The sequence below is a fragment of the Sarcophilus harrisii genome, chromosome 6, assembly GCF_902635505.1.
Source record: "Sarcophilus harrisii chromosome 6, mSarHar1.11, whole genome shotgun sequence".
Classification (NCBI taxonomy): domain Eukaryota; kingdom Metazoa; phylum Chordata; class Mammalia; order Dasyuromorphia; family Dasyuridae; genus Sarcophilus; species Sarcophilus harrisii.
This window is the reverse complement of record NC_045431.1, coordinates 203,238,966-203,259,544: the sequence shown is the minus strand read 5'-3', so window position 1 is coordinate 203,259,544 and position 20,579 is coordinate 203,238,966.

Below are 20,579 nucleotides of genomic sequence, written 5' to 3'. Positions count from 1 at the left end.
ATGCAAATTTTACTTTTACAAATATTATCTCATTTGATCCTTAATAGATGATTTTAGGAAAGCAAAAATGAATTTTTTCAGTATATTCCAGGTACTTCATTGCATAGAGAAGAAAATGCTAGAGTTGAAGTGAGAAAAAAAAAATCTAAATTTATATCCTCTCCAAGTTATTAATTAGATATGTGACTTTGGGCTAGTCATCTCCATCTCAGTTTCCTCTTCTGTAAAATGGGGATACTGGTGGCACAGTTTATATTTACTAAGCACTGACTATGTGCCAGACACTGGATTAATCACTATAATAAATATTATTTAATAATAATAAATTAATTAATATTTATATTAATAATAATAAACAATAATTAAAAAGATAGTTTTTGCCCTCAAGGATTCTACAGTCTAATGAAGGAAGACAACACAGAAAAGGAAGCTACAAAGGAAGGAGGGCATGCCAGAGTTCCCTGGAACAAGGACTGGCAGAGTCAAAACCAAGCTGATGGCAAATGAAAAGGCAGCTGGGATTCTGAATCCTTTCTAAAGGAAGATTATGGGAGGAGTTTGGGGCTTTGTCATACAGACTTCCAAAGAAGGATTGAGGATATTAATAAGATATAAGTATGGAAGTTGAAGCAATCTCTCTGATGATAAGTTTTCTAGTGATTAATTAGGGGAGGAGAGTGAAAGAAGGAATGATGATCATGATGATGGTGATGATGATGATGATGATGATGATGATAGTGATGGTGATGATGATGGCGACAGTGATGGTAATGATGGTGATAGAACCAATCATGGTGGTGAAGTCAGAACCAAATAAAGAGAAAAATGAAGTCCTTCCTTCATTTAAAGATCAAACACAGAGCTCTTTGCTACCCTCAAAATGATACATAAATGCTAACTATTATTATTGTTGTTGTTGTTATTTCTCTTATCAGAAAACTGAAATCAAATCCGAGATCTCCTCCACATGGCCTTTCACTCCACAGGCACAGATCTCAACTGCTCCACACCTTTTCATACTATGCAGACCTCCATCTTGCCCTTTAATTAAGCATCCAGAGAGGAGCCATCCAAAATGCTGGAAGCTTTCCTCGGGGTCTTTAAATATCTCCATGCAACATCTGAGCTGTTCATCCATTGTTTATCATTCTTCCTGCATGACCAGCCCACCTCCTTTTCAGACAGTACATGTCCTTAATTATCTCTTTTACGTCACTTGTTAGATGCAAGTCATCACTGGTGAAAGGCCGCAGCCTATTTATACACATTAGTAATCATGGCAGCCCGCTGTTATTAATAGCTGACATTTATGTGGTGCTCTCACAGTCATTATCTTGGGATCATAGGATTACATAGAATTAAAGCTGAAAGCAGCCTTGGGGAATATCGACTTCAAACCCCTGTGTTACAGCCGAGGAAACTGAGGAGTAAATAGTGGGTGGAAGATGCTCTTTCATCTCATTTTACAGATGGGGAAACTGAAGCTTAGATTAAGTTCGTACAGATGGTAAGCAGCAGGATTTGACCCTCACAATCTAGTGCCTTTTCTACTCCACCTAAGACAGGTAGAACAAGTACAACTCCCCTTATTTCATTGGGAGGCAGTGCTGCATTATGGATAGAGCATTTAGGATCAGGAATCTGTGCATTCAGATCCTACTGGTCAGTTGGGTGGCCACAGCCATCACTCGGGGCCTTCCCCCATCACAAAATGGGAATATAACCTCAGGTAGCTGTTGTGACTCATGTGGTGATGTGTATAAGGCTGTGTAAATGTTTATTCTTGTTTTACTGATGACAAAATGTGGACCCAAACAGACCATGGCTAGCAGGAAGAGCACTGAATTTGGAGGCAGATCTCCTGCACCCCAGTCTCAGGAGTGGGTAAGATCTGTTCTAGGTGACCTCAGTGACCTTAAGCAGATCCCTTCTGCTCTCTGGGCCTCAGCTTTCTACTCTGTAAAATTATGAAGTTGTACTAGATTACCTCCGACAAGTTCTAAACCCATGATCCCAATTTGCCTCCAACACTTTCTGCCTGTGTGGCTATGGATGAGTCATCTCCACCTTATCTGTGAGATAAGGAGAGAGAGAGAGAGAGAGAGAGAGAGAGAGAGAGAGAGAGAGAGAGAGAGAGGAGAGAGACAGATAAATCTATTCAGCTGCCAAAATCTGTCTATTCTATCTCCCTAATATCTCTCCAATTTATCCCCATAGCTTCACTCCATTTACAATCACCATTTTAGTCTAAGTTCTGATGACCTCTCACCTGACAATCTCCCTTCTCTAATCTCCCCTCCATGCAGGTGTCAAAGTGATATTCCTAAAGCACAGGTCTGGTGGTCTAACACCCCTAGTACCTCCAAGATCAAATGCAAACTCCCCAATTTGATGATGAAAGTTCTTCACATCCCATCCCTATCTGCCTTTCCAACCCTTTTAAAAATTATCAACTTTATGCATTCCTCCATCCAGCCAAACCCGCTTTTTTCTCACAGATGAGCCCCCATCTTGTTCCTTTGTACAGGTTGTCCCCCACGCCTGGAATGGACTCCTTCTAGTTTCCCTTAAAGCTCCACTCAAATGTCTCAGCTGCTAGAGCTAGAGGCACACACACACACACACACACTCCATTATATATATTTTGTACAGACTCAGACCTATACGTCTAGTTTCCTAGAGCAGGTAAGCTCCTTGAGGGCAGGCCCACTTTTTTCTCTTTGTATCTCTGGAATATAGTAAGTGCTCAGGGTTCTGATGGGTTCCAAACCCAGCCACTTTCGACCCTGTTCTGGAAGGGGGCTTTACGGGAAAGCACAGGCCTTCTCTGCCCTAGGTCAGCCTGGGCTGTGGCCCTGCATATTTTCCCAGAGTGGACAGCTAATGTCACTCCTCTCCCAGCAGCCCCAGCTGCTCATCTTCCTCTCCAATCATGCAGTTCCTGGGAACCCTTCAATAGGGGGGTGTCTCTGGTGGGCTGACACAGTTAATACCATTTTCTAGGAAAACAATAACAAGAAAAAATTCAGTATCTTCTCTCTGTGTCCACAAGAACATCTGAAGAGATTTTCTGACCAATATTCCCTCCTCGTGGTTTACAGGCCGCAGCAAACAACTACCAATTAACCTGATTGTGTGGCTTTTGAGAAGAGGAAAGACAGGTCCAAGAGGGAGAAATCAATGTGTGCTAACAAAGGTTTATAATAAAAGGGCCTTTTATCTCTTGATTCCTGACTGAGGAAGTTATCTGTTTATTGTTTCATGGGCCCTGTGGCAAAGGGCCATAACCTCTGAGAAACAAGCAAAAAGTTTCAGAGAATAAATACTCACTTTCTAGAGTGCATCAAATGAAAGACTTACAATCTCAACACATATATGTGTGTGTTTACCTTGATTCTCCTGAGCTGGAGCAGAGGGTGGCCAAGAATCATGTTTATATATATGGTTCTGTTAAAGACACCAAAGCCAGAATCAAGCAACAAAAAAGATTTCTCCCATATATTTCCACAGTGCCTCTGGTTACAATATTACCACCAGAGGAAGAAGAAATTTTCAGGGAATATATAATGATAAAAATATATATATATGTAATTGTTAGTAGACTTGTGAACTGATCCAAGCTTTCTGGAGATAACTCATGGAACCATGTCCCAAAGGCTACAAAACTATGCATACCCTTTCACTCAGCAATATCACTATTCTAAATTCTATCTAAATACTCTAAATACTATTATCTCTAAACGCCAAAGAGATCAAAGAAAAGAAAAAGGATCTATATGTGCAAAAGTATTTATGGCAGTTCTTTTTGTGGTGGAAAAAATTGGAAATGGAGAGGTCCATCAACTGGGGAATGGCTGAAAAAATTTGTGGTATATGATTATGATAGATGTAAGAATTCAGCTTTCTTTTATTAAGCCAGGCATTAAAGAGATTTGCAAAAATATGTAAAACAATGCACTTTTCATTTTTTTGAATTGGAAAATATAGTTTTATTCAAAATATGATTTATGTTAAGAGGTTATGAGTATTATTTTTTCTTTTCTTTTTTATTAAAGTTTTTTATTTTCAAAACATATGCATGAATAATTGCAAAACCTTGTGTTCCAAATTTTCCCCCTCCCTTCCCCTACCCCTTCTCCTAGATGGCAAGTAATCCAATATATGTTACACATGTGCAATTCTTCTATACATAGTTCCACAATTATCATGATGCACAAGAAAAATCATATCAAAAAGGAAAAAAATGAGAAAAAAAAACAAAATGAAAGCAAATAAAAAGAGTGAAAATGCTATGTTGTTTCTACACTCAGTTCCCACATTCCTCTCTCTGGATGTAGATGGCTATTATCATCACAAGATCATTGGAACTGGCCTGAATCATCTCATTGTTGAAAAGAGCCACATCCATCAGAACTGATCTTCATTGTTGCCATGTATAATGATCTCCTGGTTCTGCTCACTTCACTTAGCATTAATTCATGTAAGTCTCTCCAGGCCTCTCTTGAAATCAGAGTGTGGAACACAACATAGCATTCTCACTCTCTGTTGTTTGCTTACATTTTGTTTTCTTTCTCAGTTTTTCTTTTTCTTCCTTCTTGGTCTTATTTTTCTTGGGCAGCAAGATAACTATATAAATATGTATGCATACATCGGATTTAAGATGTATTTTAATATATTTAACATGGATTGGACTACCTGTCAGCTAGGGGAGGGGAGTGGGGGAAAGGAGGAGAAAATTTGGAACAAAAGGTTTTGCAAGGGTCAATGTTGGAAAAACTACCCATACATATGTTTTGTAAATAAAAAGCTTTAATAAAAAAAGAGCAATAATATTCCATAATGTTCACATACCATAACTTATTCAGCCATTCTCCAACTGATGGGCATCCACTCAGTTTTGTTTCTTGCCACTACAAAAAAGGCTGACACAAATATTTTTGCACATGTGGGTCCCTTTCCCTCCTTTAAGATCTCTTTAGGGTACAAGCCCAATAGAAACACTGCTGGATCAAAGGGTATGCACATTTTTATAGCTCTTCGGCAACAGTTCCAAATTGCTCTTCAGAATGATTAAATCAGTTTGTAACTCCCCCAACAATGTATTAGTTTTCCAGCTTTCCCACATTCTCTCCAACATTCGTCATTATTTTTTCTTGTTATCTTACCCAATATGAGAAGGTAATGGTACCTCAGAGTTGTCTTAATTTGCATTTCTCTGATCAACAGTGATTTTTAGAGCATCTTTTCATATGACTAGAAATGATTTCAATTTCTTCATCTGAAAATTGTTTGTTCATATCCTTTGACCATTTATCAGTTGGAAAATGGCTTGAATTCTTATAAATTTGAGTCAACTCTATATATATATTAGAAATAAGACCTTTATCAGAATCCTTGAATGTAAAAATTTTTCCCAGTTTATTGCTTCCCTTCTAATTTTGTCCACATTGTTTTTGTTTGTACAAAAACTTTTTAACTTAATATATTATCCATCTTGTATTCAATAATATACTCCAATTCTTTGTCCACTAATTCCTTCTTTCTCCACAGATCTAAGAGATAAACTATCTTTTGTTCTTTTAATTTGCTTATAATATCAATGAGCATTATTTTAAATAAACACTTTAAAAACTTTTGACTTTTATTTATTAATAGGATTATCATCCTTGTAAACAAAAACTCTTTGGAATCCTCAATAATTTTAAGAGTGTAAAGGGATGCTGAGAGTAAAAAAATTAAGAATTTCTACCCTATATTAATGAAATCACAGATCCCTTGACACCTCATTAGCATATTGTGATTAGATTGTGATTAGATTTCTATGACTGCTTAACAGGAGGTAAAAGAAGAAAAATCACATCCCTCCATTATATATATTTTATTCCTCATCTTCTCTCTCCTATTAAGCAGGTCAATTCAATGAAAAATTTGGGCCTCATCTTAGTGCTTTAGAAAGCATGGCATAGTGGAAAGATCACTAGAGTAAGAAAATCTGTCTTTAAGCCCTAACTCTGCTACTAACTCCTGATTAACTACTAACTACTACTAACCTTAGGGGGGAAAAAACTCAACCTCTGAATTCTAGTTTGTTCTATAAAATGAACGGGTTGAATTAGATCAGATGTTTCCATTTTTTTTGGTTGTTATTCAGTCATTTCAATCATGTTCAACTCTTCATGACCCCATTTGAGATTTCTTTGGCAAAAATACCAGTGGTTTGCCATTTCTTTTTCCAGCTCATTTTACAGAATAGGAAAATGAGGCAAACAGGGTAAAGTGACTTGCCCAGGGTCACACAGCTAGTATGTGTCTGACTGCAGACCTGGAGCTCTATCCACTGCAGCACCTAACTTGGTTCCCAATTTAGTGATTTACAGAGGATTCAAGACAAAGACCCAAGATGGTGCTAAAAATTCTTTATTACCTTAAACAATTGCCTGATTGTATTAAAATGAATTTTTCCCCTGTGACAACATGTGAAGTTTGAAGCATCATGTTTGTTTCCCAAGCAAATTGAAATCCATCATGACCACATGAACAATAATGTCTCCATGTAACGACTCCTTCAACGTATGGCTGTTTCTAAGTGTTTGCAGTTTCTCAACAAATGATCAACATGTTTCCAAACCACCACAAGAGTCTGACATTTCAGCCTAAATGGATTCCCCAAAAATGGATCGCCCAAGCATATCTCCTCCCTTGTATTCTGTACTCTGCTTTACCAGAGCAGCTCCCTCTTTCCCCTCTGTTACCCTGTAATCATACCTCATCAGCTGTGTAATCATGCGGTTTAAATGTTCTTACGGCACAAATGCCGGGCCATTTAAAATCCATGATCCCTGAGATTTCTCATGAAAAGCCATCTTGAAAACATCATGGATCATCACAAACATTCTGCAAGAAAGAATCTTTTATGCTGCTTCTCACTGCAGTATTCAAGCTCTTTTTCCAATTCAAACTTATCCTCTGTTTATGTTATTCTTCTGTGTGGCAGATTTTAAAATGAACTGGCTAACAACACTGATCAGTCACTAAATAGAGTTTCTTTGTGCTAGTGGTCAAAGAAAATCATATCTGAAGTGATTCTTTGCTTACAAGAGTTACTTTACATATAAACATTGCTTTAAAATGAAGTAATATATGTTACTGAACTTTAAGTACATTTCTCATTTAATAGTTGTTAGTGGAAAAGTATTTCAAAACATTAAGTAGCTATTTGCTTTTGTCAAATATTTACATGTATACAAAATATGAAAAATAATTTTTCTTAAGATTCTCCTATTTTTCATTATTTATGTGTGAGCATGTCTGTTATTGTTTTCAATTAATACAAAAATAAACTTAAAGCAGAACCAGATTTGAGACTAATTTTAGCCAAATATTGCAAACATTTGTTCAAATATTTATAACTTACTCATTAAAAATATTTGTATTCTGAAAAAAGTTATAAAAATAAATTGATAATATGTAGTCTTGCAGCTATTAGTGACTATATGAAGTTTTGCTGGATTACTTTTTTAAGAATGTTCCACGTAAAATATTTGTGATGGTTTTATAATTAAATTTAAAATTAATTATAAATAAAAATTTTAAATTATAAATAATTTATAATTAAAGAGGAAGGAAAAGGGAAGGGAACAAGTATTTATTAAATACTTAGCTAGGCACTGTGCTGAGCACTTTACAAATATCTCACACTTTGTTATTTTAACTTATAATTATATTTTAAATTCATTGTAGAATGCAAGTTCATATTTATAAATATATTTATATTTATTATTTATACAATACATAATTATATATTTTATATTTACAAATATGTGAACTTTAATTTGGAGCTTGAGGGGACAAAAGTAATTATTGTAAGCACTTAAATCTAAAAGAATATTAGAAGTAGTATATTCAATTTCTTTTTCATAAAATGTGTTCATAAAACTTGTTTTGTTGTTGTTAAAAGGTGTTCACAAGACGAAAAGCATTGGGAACCATTGAACTACATGATATCTTCTAACTTTGACTCCTAAGATGCATTATATCAATGCCTGTAGCTGAGAATTAGAAAAGCTTGTGTAAATCTCAGCTGGCAGAGTCCTGTGTGTGAAATGTAAAAATAGCCAATGGCTACTAAACCTCATAATCCAGTCATCTACCTTTTCCCCTGATGTTTTTATTTAATATGGGGGAAAAGGGGAGGGGGTGGAACTTGAGAGTATCTCTCTATCCTGGTTCTAGTTTTTTCCCTTGTTATTGTTTTGCTTTGCACTCTGTTTATTGATGAAAAAAGAATTCACCCAGTGTTATTCAACAGCCAACAGTAAAAGTAATTGGAATATGATTATACTAACATGGCCCTCTTCATCTATCAACTCTTCTAGTTCCATCAAAAAGTATCACAAGGGGACAAAGATAAGGGAATCAATGAGGCTTGGAGCTGCATCTGTATTTGGTAAAACAGGGATATGATCAGGAGATGATTCACAAGGGATTGGAAAATGATATTTACACTTGGGATTTCCTTGAGTTTCAGATTTCAGGGAATTCAACAGAAAGTTATATCCACAATTCACTGCTACATTCTCCCCTCATGGAATTTCAATGGGAATCCAAAAGCTCTTCAAGGAAGAGACAGAGAAGAAAATAGCTGAGTGAAAGGAAGCTATTTAGTTATAGGATTAACTGCTGACTGATTCTCTTTCTCCAATTCCCTTATTCAAATGTGTCAGAGGTATTTTTTGTTACCTCTTGACTCTATGAAGATATGGAATGGTAAACTGTAAATAAATCAACCTGCACATATTAAGAACCTACTATTTGCCAGGTATAATTTTCTATACTTTTATCTTTCATTCTTACCACATGATAATTCAATAATACTGTTGCAAGTATTGTTGCATTAGAGACAAGATTTACATAAACTGAAGAAAATTGAAATAAGTAGGACCAAGAAAAAATATGCACAATGACTGTAACAATCACAAAACCTTTTTAAAAAAGAATGTTAAGAAATTACAAAAAACAAGTTTGGGCCCCCCCAAAAAAAGATGCAAAGAGTCCACTCTTGCTCCTTTGCAAAGGTAAGAAGTCTATGGATATTTTAAAAATTGCTATTTTTTCAGGATTTTTAAAAAGATCTTGCTGATTTCTTTTTCTTGCTCACATTTTTCTCTTTTTTTCTTAATTCTTTTTTTTTTTTTTTTATGAAATGCAGGTTGCTTGAATTCAGAGACCAATTTGCTTCCCCCACCCCCAAGATCATCCAGAGACTGTGTCCAGAGGCTTAAGTATCTGATAAAGGAGACAATCAGAGATCAATATTGACATAGGGAACTTATTACTGGAGCAGGTACGCAGACAGTAACTGAGAAAAGGTTACCAGCTATGGAGAATCCTGTTGAGCTAGTGATCAGGTAGGAAGCGACAATTTCCATCACCAGCTCCCCCACTTTTCTTTGATTATAATCTGGGAAAAGGGACAATGTATCACTTCTTTCCCACTTCCTCTTTTGTCTTGGGTCCTGAGACAAGATACTGACATGGCCTTCTATTGTCCCTTTCCATAAACTGATAGGGTGTGTATTTCAAGAATCCTTCTATTACACCTATTACACAGGCAGGAGGCTTAGGAGATGACTGGAGGTGAATGTCTCTCTGTAGGAGTTCTTGATCCATTTCCTTTCATTTCACATATTACACAATAAATATGATCCCACTGTTTTTCCTTGAATTCATGACTATGGGAGGTGGTGAAATGAAACAGAGGTGTCTAGATAGGGTGGGGATTATTCATCTATGTACAAACCATATATAATGACTTTCTGATATTTGGGAAGTCATCTAAATCCTCCTGTAGATTACTTCCAGCCTCAGAACCAAATTGCTTAGCACCAGAGCTGAAGGTAAAAGATTTAGCTTCAGAGGGGGTTGAGGGGGAGGCATCTAAGTGTTTGCAGGTTGAGTACCCTCTGGTGGCCTGCGGGGGATATTACAAGCCTTATAGGAAAGTTAGCCCACCCATGAAGCCATAAAGAGAATGACAAAAGCCACTGAGCCGGTGGCTTGAGTAGATAATTAACCAGTACATGGTTCAGAAATTGCACTACCTTGCTGAGTAATGAATATAGTGACTCATTGCCTTCCTGCAGGCTTAATGAGCAGGTAAAATGAGCAGATCTGTAATATTCAAGTATCACATATTAAAAGTTTTAATAAAATAACCCATGTTCTGGTTATATCTCCCTCTTTGCCCCCAAAGGTGATTAGCACCTTATTTAAAATGGCAAAATACTTCCCTTCTTTAGCTCAGTGGATTGCTGGGTGTGAAAATGGAGGAAAATGATAAAAATGCTAAGCATACTAAATACCTCCATTTCACTCCACAGCTTTTAAAATGGAATCAAACTAAAAGCATCAAATCTAAAAGCATCAAAAGTCCTCCTCAACTAAGGCTAATATGAAACAAAGCTAGTTTGACTTGTTAGAAGATTTTCTTTATTTTGAGCCTAAATCTGTACTATAATCCTCTATAGAGCAAGCAAAAAAAAAGTTATTCATCCAAGCAACAACAAAAAAGGACTATTAATAGAATTCAATTCAAAAGTCATCTATTAAAATGATATGAACAAGGCATTAAGATATTCTCTATGGAATTAGAAGCAAAAAGAAAAAAAATTCTGTCCTCAAGGAACTTCCATTCTTCTAAGGAGAAATAATGTATATAGATAGATAGATAGATAGATAGATAAGTTCAAAATAAATACTATAGAATTTTGAATGGGCAAGAAAAACATCAGGAAGTGGAGGAATTAGAAAAAAGCCTCATGTAAAAGGAAATTAGCATTTAAACTGAGTTTCAAAAAAAAAAAAAATCTTAAGGTTCCAAGTAGTAGCTTGTGCAAGAAACAGAATCAGGAGACTGAATAGGAACACCCTCCCCCCCAAAAAAATAAATTTAAAAACTCTCTAAATTGAAAGGGATTTGTGAAGTCATTTAGTCCCATATTATGTCTGAACCAGAATCACTTCTATAGCCTCCCCCACAAGGAGTTACCCAATCTTTTGTCTATGGACTTCCAACGACAAGGGAACTACTACCTCCCATAGCAGCCTATTCCTTTGGGGACTTGTTAGAAAATTTTTCCTTATTTTGAGCCTAAATTTGTCTGTACTTTAATCCTCATGGAGCAAGCAAAAAAAAAGTCATTCATCCAAACACCGATTCTCCATTATTTGGTGATTACAATGTCTAGCCTCTGTCCCTTTGTTCTGCTTTTCTCCAGATTGAACATTCCCAGTTTCTTCATCCAATCCTTACACTGAATGGTCTCTATTTCCTTTAGCATCTAACATCCTCCTCAGACCCAATCCACTTGCTAAAAGAGGGTACCAAGAGCTGAATATACTACTCACAAAGTGTTAATAGTGAACACTAGGATGATCAATTCCTTCTTCTTGTGTTCTGAATTTTTATTAATGCAGCTTTTGATCATGATAGCCTTTTTTGGTTCCCAGGTTACACTATATACTCAAACCTGTAGTCTACTAACACCCCAAACTTTTTTACATGGGAAATATTGTCTCTCATGAGTTGCTGATAACAAGAACCAAGCTTTTGCCATTACTCTATCACTACTTCTAGTTTATCTTCTTGGAAAATACCTAATACCCCACTGGCTCCATTTTGTACACAAAGGATTCTTAGTGGTTATCAACAGAAATCTGTCATGGTAAAGGCCTATTCAATGAGCACATAAAGGCAAGGATAGAAAAAGAAAAACATTCTTTAAAATAATGGGTCTACATTGGCAAATGTAAATGACAATAAAAAAGGGGAGATTCTCAGTACCTAACAAATATTATGTAGAAGGGCAGACGTATTTTTTCCCTGTTGAGTATAAATTGAGTTAACTACAACAAGTTTTACAACAAACAAAACAAAAAAAGCAGAAAACCTAGGAGATAACAAGCCACCTTGTCCCCAAGCACTCTCTATTAAAATCTTACTGTCTACCATTCCCATAGGAGGCCATTAGAGGCTCATGCACAATTCAAGCATGTTATTCTGACAAAAATCAGCATTATTCAGTGTAGAACTTAGAATACTGCTTTACTATGTGCATCCCAAAAGTGCAATGCACTTTACAGATTATTTTGAAAATAGATATGAAATAAGATAGTAGCTTAGGTTTTTTTTGTTGTTGTTATTTTGGTTTTTTGCTTTGGGGGGGTATTTTTTTAAATGGATATTAAAGCGGAGGAATAGGTCTTTTTGTCATTACATTATCCTTAAGTCAGAAAAGCTATATTCAGTTACTAGCTGTGTGACCTTCAGCAAATAATCTCATCTCTCTGAGACCTGCCTCATCTGGAAAATGAAGCTATTCATGGATGGTCTGTCCTGCTTAACTAGCTATCGTAAGGAGCAAATGAAACAATCTTTGTCAAGCACTTTGTAACCATAAATCTCTATCTTATACCCATATATGTAAAGGACATGTGATTCTAGTGTTGAAAATTTCCATAATAGGAACAGTAGCTGCTAAAAGCATATGTGATCCATCATTAACTTAGTAGGTAAATCTTAGGGAGTTGCCTGAAGCACAAAGAGTTAAGTGACTTGTTTCCTGAGTTTAGTGCACCATCCATAATACCATACCACCTCAAAACACTTTAGAACACAATTCTTATGTTATCATTTTTAGCACTTAAGATCCATGCTTCTTGGTTGTGATGCTAAAAATACCATCTATTATTTAAAGATTGTAATTATCATCTGAAGGGAAATTGGAACTTGAGTCAAAGTTCCATAATTTAGTTTTGGCTTACCAACAGAGGACAATCTTATTCCCAGCCTAAAAATAATAAAGGTGTATCTCATTATAGTAATAGGCATTTATGGTTTCTCCATTTTATGCAAGGGGCTTTAGATACTCAGCTATAGCTTGAAAAGCTAATATTCTAAAAGGACAAATGATTATCTCATGCAGTGATTTTTATTTCACTGGTCGCCACTCCTGAGAATAGAGGCATTTCTAATACAGAAAGTCCCAAATCTCTGTTATTCAACAATCTTCCAACAATTTGTCTATCCCCTGGCTCTGATGGAATACACCATCAAGCTGGTACGTCCCCTATGCTATGGATAGCAAACTCCCTGTTCCCTAGATACAGAAGTACTGTCTGTGCCAAAGCAAAATCTCCTTTGTTTGGCTTCCTCTCACCATATTCTTTTTTTTTTTTTTTTATTAAAGCTTTTTATTTTTTAAAACATATGCATGGACAATTCTTCAACATTAGCATTTACAAAACCCTATGTTCCAATTTTCCCTTCCTTTCCCCACGCCCTCCCCTAGATGGCAAGTAGTTCAATATATGTTAAACATGGTAAAAAAAAAATGCATGTTAAATCCATGTATCATATTTATACAATTATCATGCTGCACAAGAAAAAAAGAGAAGCAAATCAAAATGCAAGCAAGCAACAACAAAAAAAGTGAAAATGCTATGTTATGAACCACGTTCAGTTCCCACTGTCCTCTCTCTGGGTGTAGATGCTCTCATCATCACTGGACAACTGGAACTGGTCTGAATTATCTCAGTGTTGAAGAGAGTCACATCCATCAGAAGTGATCATTGTATAGTCTTCTTGTTGCCATGCACAATGATCTCCTGGTTCTGCTCATTTCACTCAGCATTAGTTCATGTGAGTCTTTCCAGGACTCTCTGAAATCATCCTGCTGGTCCTTTCTTACACAACAATAATATTCCCTAATATTCATATACCATAACATTCAATTTATTCAGCCATTCTCCAGCTGATGGGCATCCACTCAAGTTTACAGTTTCTGGTCACTACAAAGAGGGCTGCCACAAACATTTTTGCACCTATGGGTCCCTTTCCCTCCTTTAAAATCTCTTAGGGATATAAGCCCAGTAGTAACACTGTTGGATCAAAGGGTACAATTTGATAACATTTTGAGGATAGTTACAAACTGCTCTCTAGAATGGTTGGATCCACTCATAGTTCCACCAACAATGTATCAAAGTCCCATTTTCCCCACAAGTCCTCCAGCATTCATCATTATCTTTTCCTGTCATCTTCACCAATCTGAGAGTTTTCTCACCATATTCTTAAGCCCATCCAATACAACTGTAACCGTAGTCAGGTCCTGTTCTCTTCTACCCCCCACTGTGCCCTCTAAAATTCCTGTTAGTAAGTGATAAGAATATAGGGGTTGAACTTGTGATTTCACTAGAAGAGATGAAAAAACTACCTCCACCAATGCATATAGGTACCTTCTTGGTAACAATCTTGAGAGTGGCCAAGGGCAGTGAAAGGCTTAAAAGTGACCAGCCCAGAAGTCACACGGCAACTGTTAGAAGAACACTTGCACCTGAGTTTTCCTGGCTTTGAGATTTCACCTGAAATGTGATTCCCATCACATAAGGGAAGACTGTCCAACAATAAGCCGGAGGATGCTCACATGCCGAATTCTCCTTTTGTGCCTATGGGGGCCCTTCTTGATGGTGGTCCTGTGGTCGGGAGCTCTGAATGCTACATCCCTTCATGTCTCTTTTCTGGCCTTTCTGGAAACCTGAATTACTCCGGAAGACATCTCATCCTCAGCTACCTCTGAGACATGGGGTCAGGAGGAATTAGCTTAATTTTTGCTGCTTATGCGTCAGAGGGTAGGAGAAAAGGAGCGGGCAGCCTCTCTGTAATTCCTCAAGAGTCCTCCCCATCATCCCTCTTTGGACTCTTGCTATTGCCAACCCTTTTAACAATACCTCTTGTTTATATAGCACTTTTATTACAAAGAATTTTACCTATCTTATCTCAGTGGATTCATGCTACCTGATCCTTTGATCTCATTTCAAAGCCCCAGCCTCCCAAGGCCAACATTTCCACTTGACTTCAGTTGCCTACAAGGCCAGTTACCCCGGGACCTCATCACCCCAAGATCTAGCACCACTTTGAAATTCTCCTGTCTGCTCATAATCTGTCCTTCCCTCTCTCATCCAGCCCAAGCTTCTTGGAGGAGGGACTATCTCCTCTTTGTATCCCCAGGGCCTTGACACATAACCAGGTACTTTACCTCCCAGCCTGATCTCCTGGTCCATCTCTCTTGCTCTGATCTCACTTTCCTTACCCCAGTAACTAGTCCTTTACCCTCGAATCTCTTGGCTCGTTGTTCTGCCATCATTCACGTCTTCTCAGTCTTTATCTCTGGATCACATCAACTTCAGATCACCTGGAGGAACTCACAAAATTGTCTCCTCCTGAGCCTGTTAGAATCCATGTATTCAAGAAATAACTGGATCTTCACTGCTGATAGGAACCTAACTGGCAGCTCTGAAGCAGGGGTCCCAGACCTTCTCCCCTTCCTCTTCTGCTAAGAAAATGGGGGCCACCTTTCCCCTGCTTCACACAAAACTCTCATATATATCACTCCTCTTCCTGAATTCTTTTTCTTGGTCCCTTCTCCTTAGTAAGCCTAACCCCTCTAACCATATCCTTGATGCTTCCCTTCCTATTCTTTCAAGAAGCTTGTCCCAACCAATCTTTCCCCATCTACTGTGTTGCCTTATAAACATGGTCAGTTCCCCCAACATTCTGGAAAAAATTCACTTTCACTGGGCCCTATTATTCCACTAAGGTATCCTCCATCTTTTCTCCTTTTCCCTATCAAACTCCCCCAAAGAATTAGCTACATTCTGCCTCCACGGTCTCACCATCCCTTCATTATGGTTTCCATTTATTGGAGAGTTCTGGAACCAGCTCCTTCAGGTTTGAAAAGCCATTGTTAAATTTTCAGTGTGAGATTTACACCTCAGAATTCATCAAATGCTACAAATTAGAGCTTTGTTAATTCTGTTGATTATACTTAAGTGATGGAGAAAATGCCTAACATGAAAATTAAATTCATCAGGGGTTGTTTGCTAAACATTTATCAACACAATCCTAATGATCAACCTGTTTGACTGAACTGCTTAATCCCACAGTCTCTTTTAAGACCTCATCCTTTTTCGACTTTTAACTTTCCCATCTCCTAGACACTCCTCTCCCTGTTCTTCTAAATGTCCAACCAGTCTTATAATTCATATCACGTTCCTCTTGGATGTCCCACAAGACTTTGTCCCAAGTCCTCTTCTCTCTTCTCTCTTCTCTCCATATACTCTCTCCTTGGTGATTTCATCTGCTCTCCCAAGGGGTCAATTATCATTTCTATACAGAGGACTCCATCTATTCAGGCCCAATTTTTCTCCACTTCAGCCTTGTATTTCCATTTGGCTGCTAAACACCTCCACTTAGACGTTCCAATAGCATCTCAAAATCAACAAATCTAAAATGGAATTTATCTTTACTATCAGACTTTCCCTGCTCAATTTTTTTTCATTTCTTCTGAGAATACTGCATCCTCCCTATCACTAGGCTCATAATTTCACAATCATTCGAAATGGACTCTTTCCTCTCTCTACCCATCCAACTTGAAAGTATTTGCCAATTCTATTTGATCCTACCTCTGTGATATTTTTTGGTCTGCTCTGTTCTCTGTAGATGCTCCAACCCTAGTTTCACACTCTAATCACCATTCCCTTGGATTATTGTCTCCCCTAATTGGTCTTCCTGCTCTTGAATAAACCCTCAGCATAGCTACCAAAATAATCATCATAAAGCATAGGTGTCAGCATGTCATTCCCTAGCTTGGAAAGTTCCAATGACTCCCTGATTCCCACTTGCCCCCCGGAGTACCTCCCCTAGCCCTAAAATGACCTTGTATTTATTTTGTAGGCCTCATGCATATACTTATACATGTACATGCAATTTCCCTGGATAATCTCCTTGAGAATAGGGGCTATTCACTTTTTTGTCTCTGTTTCCCCAATGTCTGGCACATTGTGCTTCACAAATGTTTAATAAAATAATTTAATAGACTGATCTAGGATAATATGCAAAATCCCCAGCCTAGTATTTATGGCACTGCAGAATTCATCTCCAGCTTATCTTTACAGCATTGTTTCACATTAATCTTCGCCAAAATGTATTCCAAATAAAGTGAACTACTAGTTTTTCCTCTGAACTCAGTCTGCCATCTTCCACACCCATACTGAAGCAAGCCATCCCCAGTGCCTGTGTAGCAATCAGGGGCTTGTCTGAGTATAGGTTGCACTTCAAGGCTCAATGCCTCTAAACCTGTTCTACCCACCCCTCATATTATATAGTTTGTGTATACATAGTCCTTATAGTTTATTCCCTGACAACAGGGACCATCTCATGTGTCCCCAGTACTTAGCACACTGCCAGGACATAGTGATCTCTTGAATGTTTATTAACTAAATAACCAAAATTTAATCCCACCCTAACATTTCAGGTGCTATGGAAATGTAAAGAAATAATTGTTGACTAATGCTTCAAAGAGAAGTTCTTCAGCTGGGCTTTAATAAAAGGAAGAATTTGGTTACTTGCAACAGGAGCGAAAGAGGGAAAGGATGAGCACCTCACATGTGGTGATACTGACCTGCTTTGAGCAGGAGATTTATGCTAGAGAATAGTATACTATCAAATGAATAGTTAAAGTATAGTCTGATTATTAGGGCCTTAAAAATTAAGCAAGAGAGTTTGATCTTGGGGCCCTAGATTTAGAGTTGTAAGAAACTTCAGCGCTCTCATGCAAATTTGCTTTATAGCTGAGGAAAATGTGGCCCAAAGAGGTAAATTGGCTTGCTCCCAGATTACAGAGGCTAGAAACTGAATCCAGTACCTCTGACTACAAATTCATTTCCAGAAAGAAACTCGAATTTATAAGAAATGGAGAACAATGACAGATATGGCACTTGAAAGATACGAAATAGTTGCTTTAACAAAATTAAAGTCACAGCAGGCTAATCTCATTTCATTCTTTGACAGAGTTACTCGGCAGGTAGAGCAAGAGAACATTAGGATATTTAAATTTCAACAAAATTTTTGACAACTAATACCTTTGTGGACAAAATGGAAATGTGAGCCAAATACAATCAGGTGTATTCACAACTGGGAAATCGGCAAATATAAAATTCAAAGATTATTAATTTACATAGCAAGGCCAATCTGGAAGGGTATCACCAGTGATTTGCTGGCAGGGGTCTATCCTTCACCCCAAATTATTCCATATTTTTATCAATGCCTGGGATGATGATGTAGATGACATTCATGAAGAATGAAATGAACAGCTATAAAAGCTAACAAGTTAGCTGACAGCTAATAGGTTAGACAGGGGTCCCAAGAAATTGACAAGCTCAAATAATGGACCAAAATCCAACAAGGCAGCAGATCCAGTTAGTCAGCTATTTAGTATGAAGACTGCAAATGAAAGGGAGACCCATCCCCTTCTATGGGAGCCCATCCCACTTCAGGATAACTTGAAATGCTAGGGAGTTTTGGCACAAAGTCAAGCACTTATCCCTGAAACACTAGTAGAAGAATAATCCTTCAAGATGACATCAAACCATTAATAGTTACATGTTTAGTCTAGTGATTTAAATAGTCCCAAATGCATCTAACTATACTATTACCTAGTTCATATCTCATCTTTCTCAGATAAACTATCTATGGAATTCTCCTTGATGTAGTAACCTACTACAAAAAATGAAAATGGAGTTAGTCTGGCAAGACCCCCTTTTTGATGAAGTCATTCATGCTGACCCATTTTAATTTTTTGGTACTGCTTTGTTTTCAAGATTAAGTATCCCTATTTCACTCCAGGTAAAGATCTAGCAGCCATTCCAAAGCCTGATCCCAGATCTGACTTGACAGCTTTCACATTCATCTTTTTGACCTGACCTAGTTCACCCCTTCTTAGGCAGCCTGGCAGCCCTCCAGTCTTAGAGGATTCACTGTATTGGGGCCAGGCCAGTTTGGATACTCAGAGGCAGAGCCATACTATAGTTCAGAACTCCTGAACTCTACCTACCTTCGCCGCAGCAGGGACTCCCAGTATGCCCCACCACATCTATTTAGTAACCATTCTTTTAATAAGAACTTTTAGATTTTTGCCAAGAACCTACATTAAGCTATCCTGCAGTAGCTCAGTAATTTACAGACTCTATTCTGTTTTGTGTTGTTTTTAATAGAGACAAGATTTCTCATGTCTTTCCATTCTTTCAGAGATCATTGCCAATGGCTGAACAATCACCTCTGTCTCTTCAGGATATTGAGATATAGTTCATGAATATATTACACAGTTAAGTTTCAAAAAAATTAAACTGGTAAAAGATGGAGGGATGGATGTAAAGGGAATGAAAAGGGAGATATGGTTAAACGGCAGCTCATGCTAAAATAAGAGCTCAGCTACACATTGACCTGGTGATTTTAAGAGACTATCAGCTCAAGACGAGCCCAGGAAAATAATGAAGTAGCTATAAGATTTAATGTGATCTTGGGCTGGATTAGAAGTATCCAGAACAAAAAAGGTAACAGTATTGCTATTGTCTATGCTGCTGTGACCATATCTGGTATATCTTGTTTAGGTCTCAGAAGCACTCTGAAAGGGTAATCAAGATAGAAAAGAAACTCAAAAGCATATTAAAGATTAGTTGAAGGAACTGGGAATATTTAATCTGAAATAGAAAAGATTTAAGGATATATAATCATCTTTCAATATTTCGCGGAGAAATCGTATCATAGAGAAAAGAGATAAGACATTGTTTGGTTCCAGAGGGTAGAACTATAATTGGGATGTAGAGTAGGGAGACCAGGTTGTCTCAATTCAGGCCCTTGTTACAAGGAGGTGATTTCAGCTTGATGTAAGGGTAAAGGGAGGCAAGTGGGAGAAGCTAAAAAACCTTTGTTTCCCTTGAAACTGCAACTTTATGCCTCAGGTAGGCCCCATCCATAAAACCTAAAAGGGTAGGAGGAAGGGAGGGGTTAATGAAGACCTCACATCTTTCTGGGCCACCAGAAAGAGGATGTGGAAAGTCTCAAATTCAGAGATATAGGATGGAATGATAGAAGGCTCTCTAAGCTGGAGCCATTCTTTAAGTCCACTCACTCTGCTCCAAGTCCAATGAGCTATAAGTAGTCAGAGGTCCCTGCTAGAAATGACATCAAATGGAAAGGCTTCAGAGGAAGGACCAAATATAAAAAAGCATTATGAATGACAACCAAAAAAAAATCAGGACTTGGTGACTAAGAGGAAAAACTCATTTGACTCAAAGTTTTTAAATGTAGGAACTAAGAGAATTTCTAGAAAGTAGGGTCACTGTTAAAACTAAGGAAATTAATAAAAGGGTCTTGTTTAAGGAGGGGAGGAGAAAAATGAATTATGTTGTATCTGAGATCAAGTGAGGACATCCAGTGGATATCCCATAGGCAACATGAATTTAGAACCTAGGCTGGAGATAGAAGTCTGAATATCATCAGCCCAGAAGTAACTGCTGGAGCCACAAGTGGATACATTTACCAATGGGGTGAATGCAGAGAATATCTAGGAAAGTTGTCAAAGAGAATTAGGAAAATGTAGGATGACAAGCCAAGATATGAGGATTTCAAGTAGGCAGGAACTGCCCAAAATACCAGTCTACCATAGAAGTCAAGAAGGATGGAG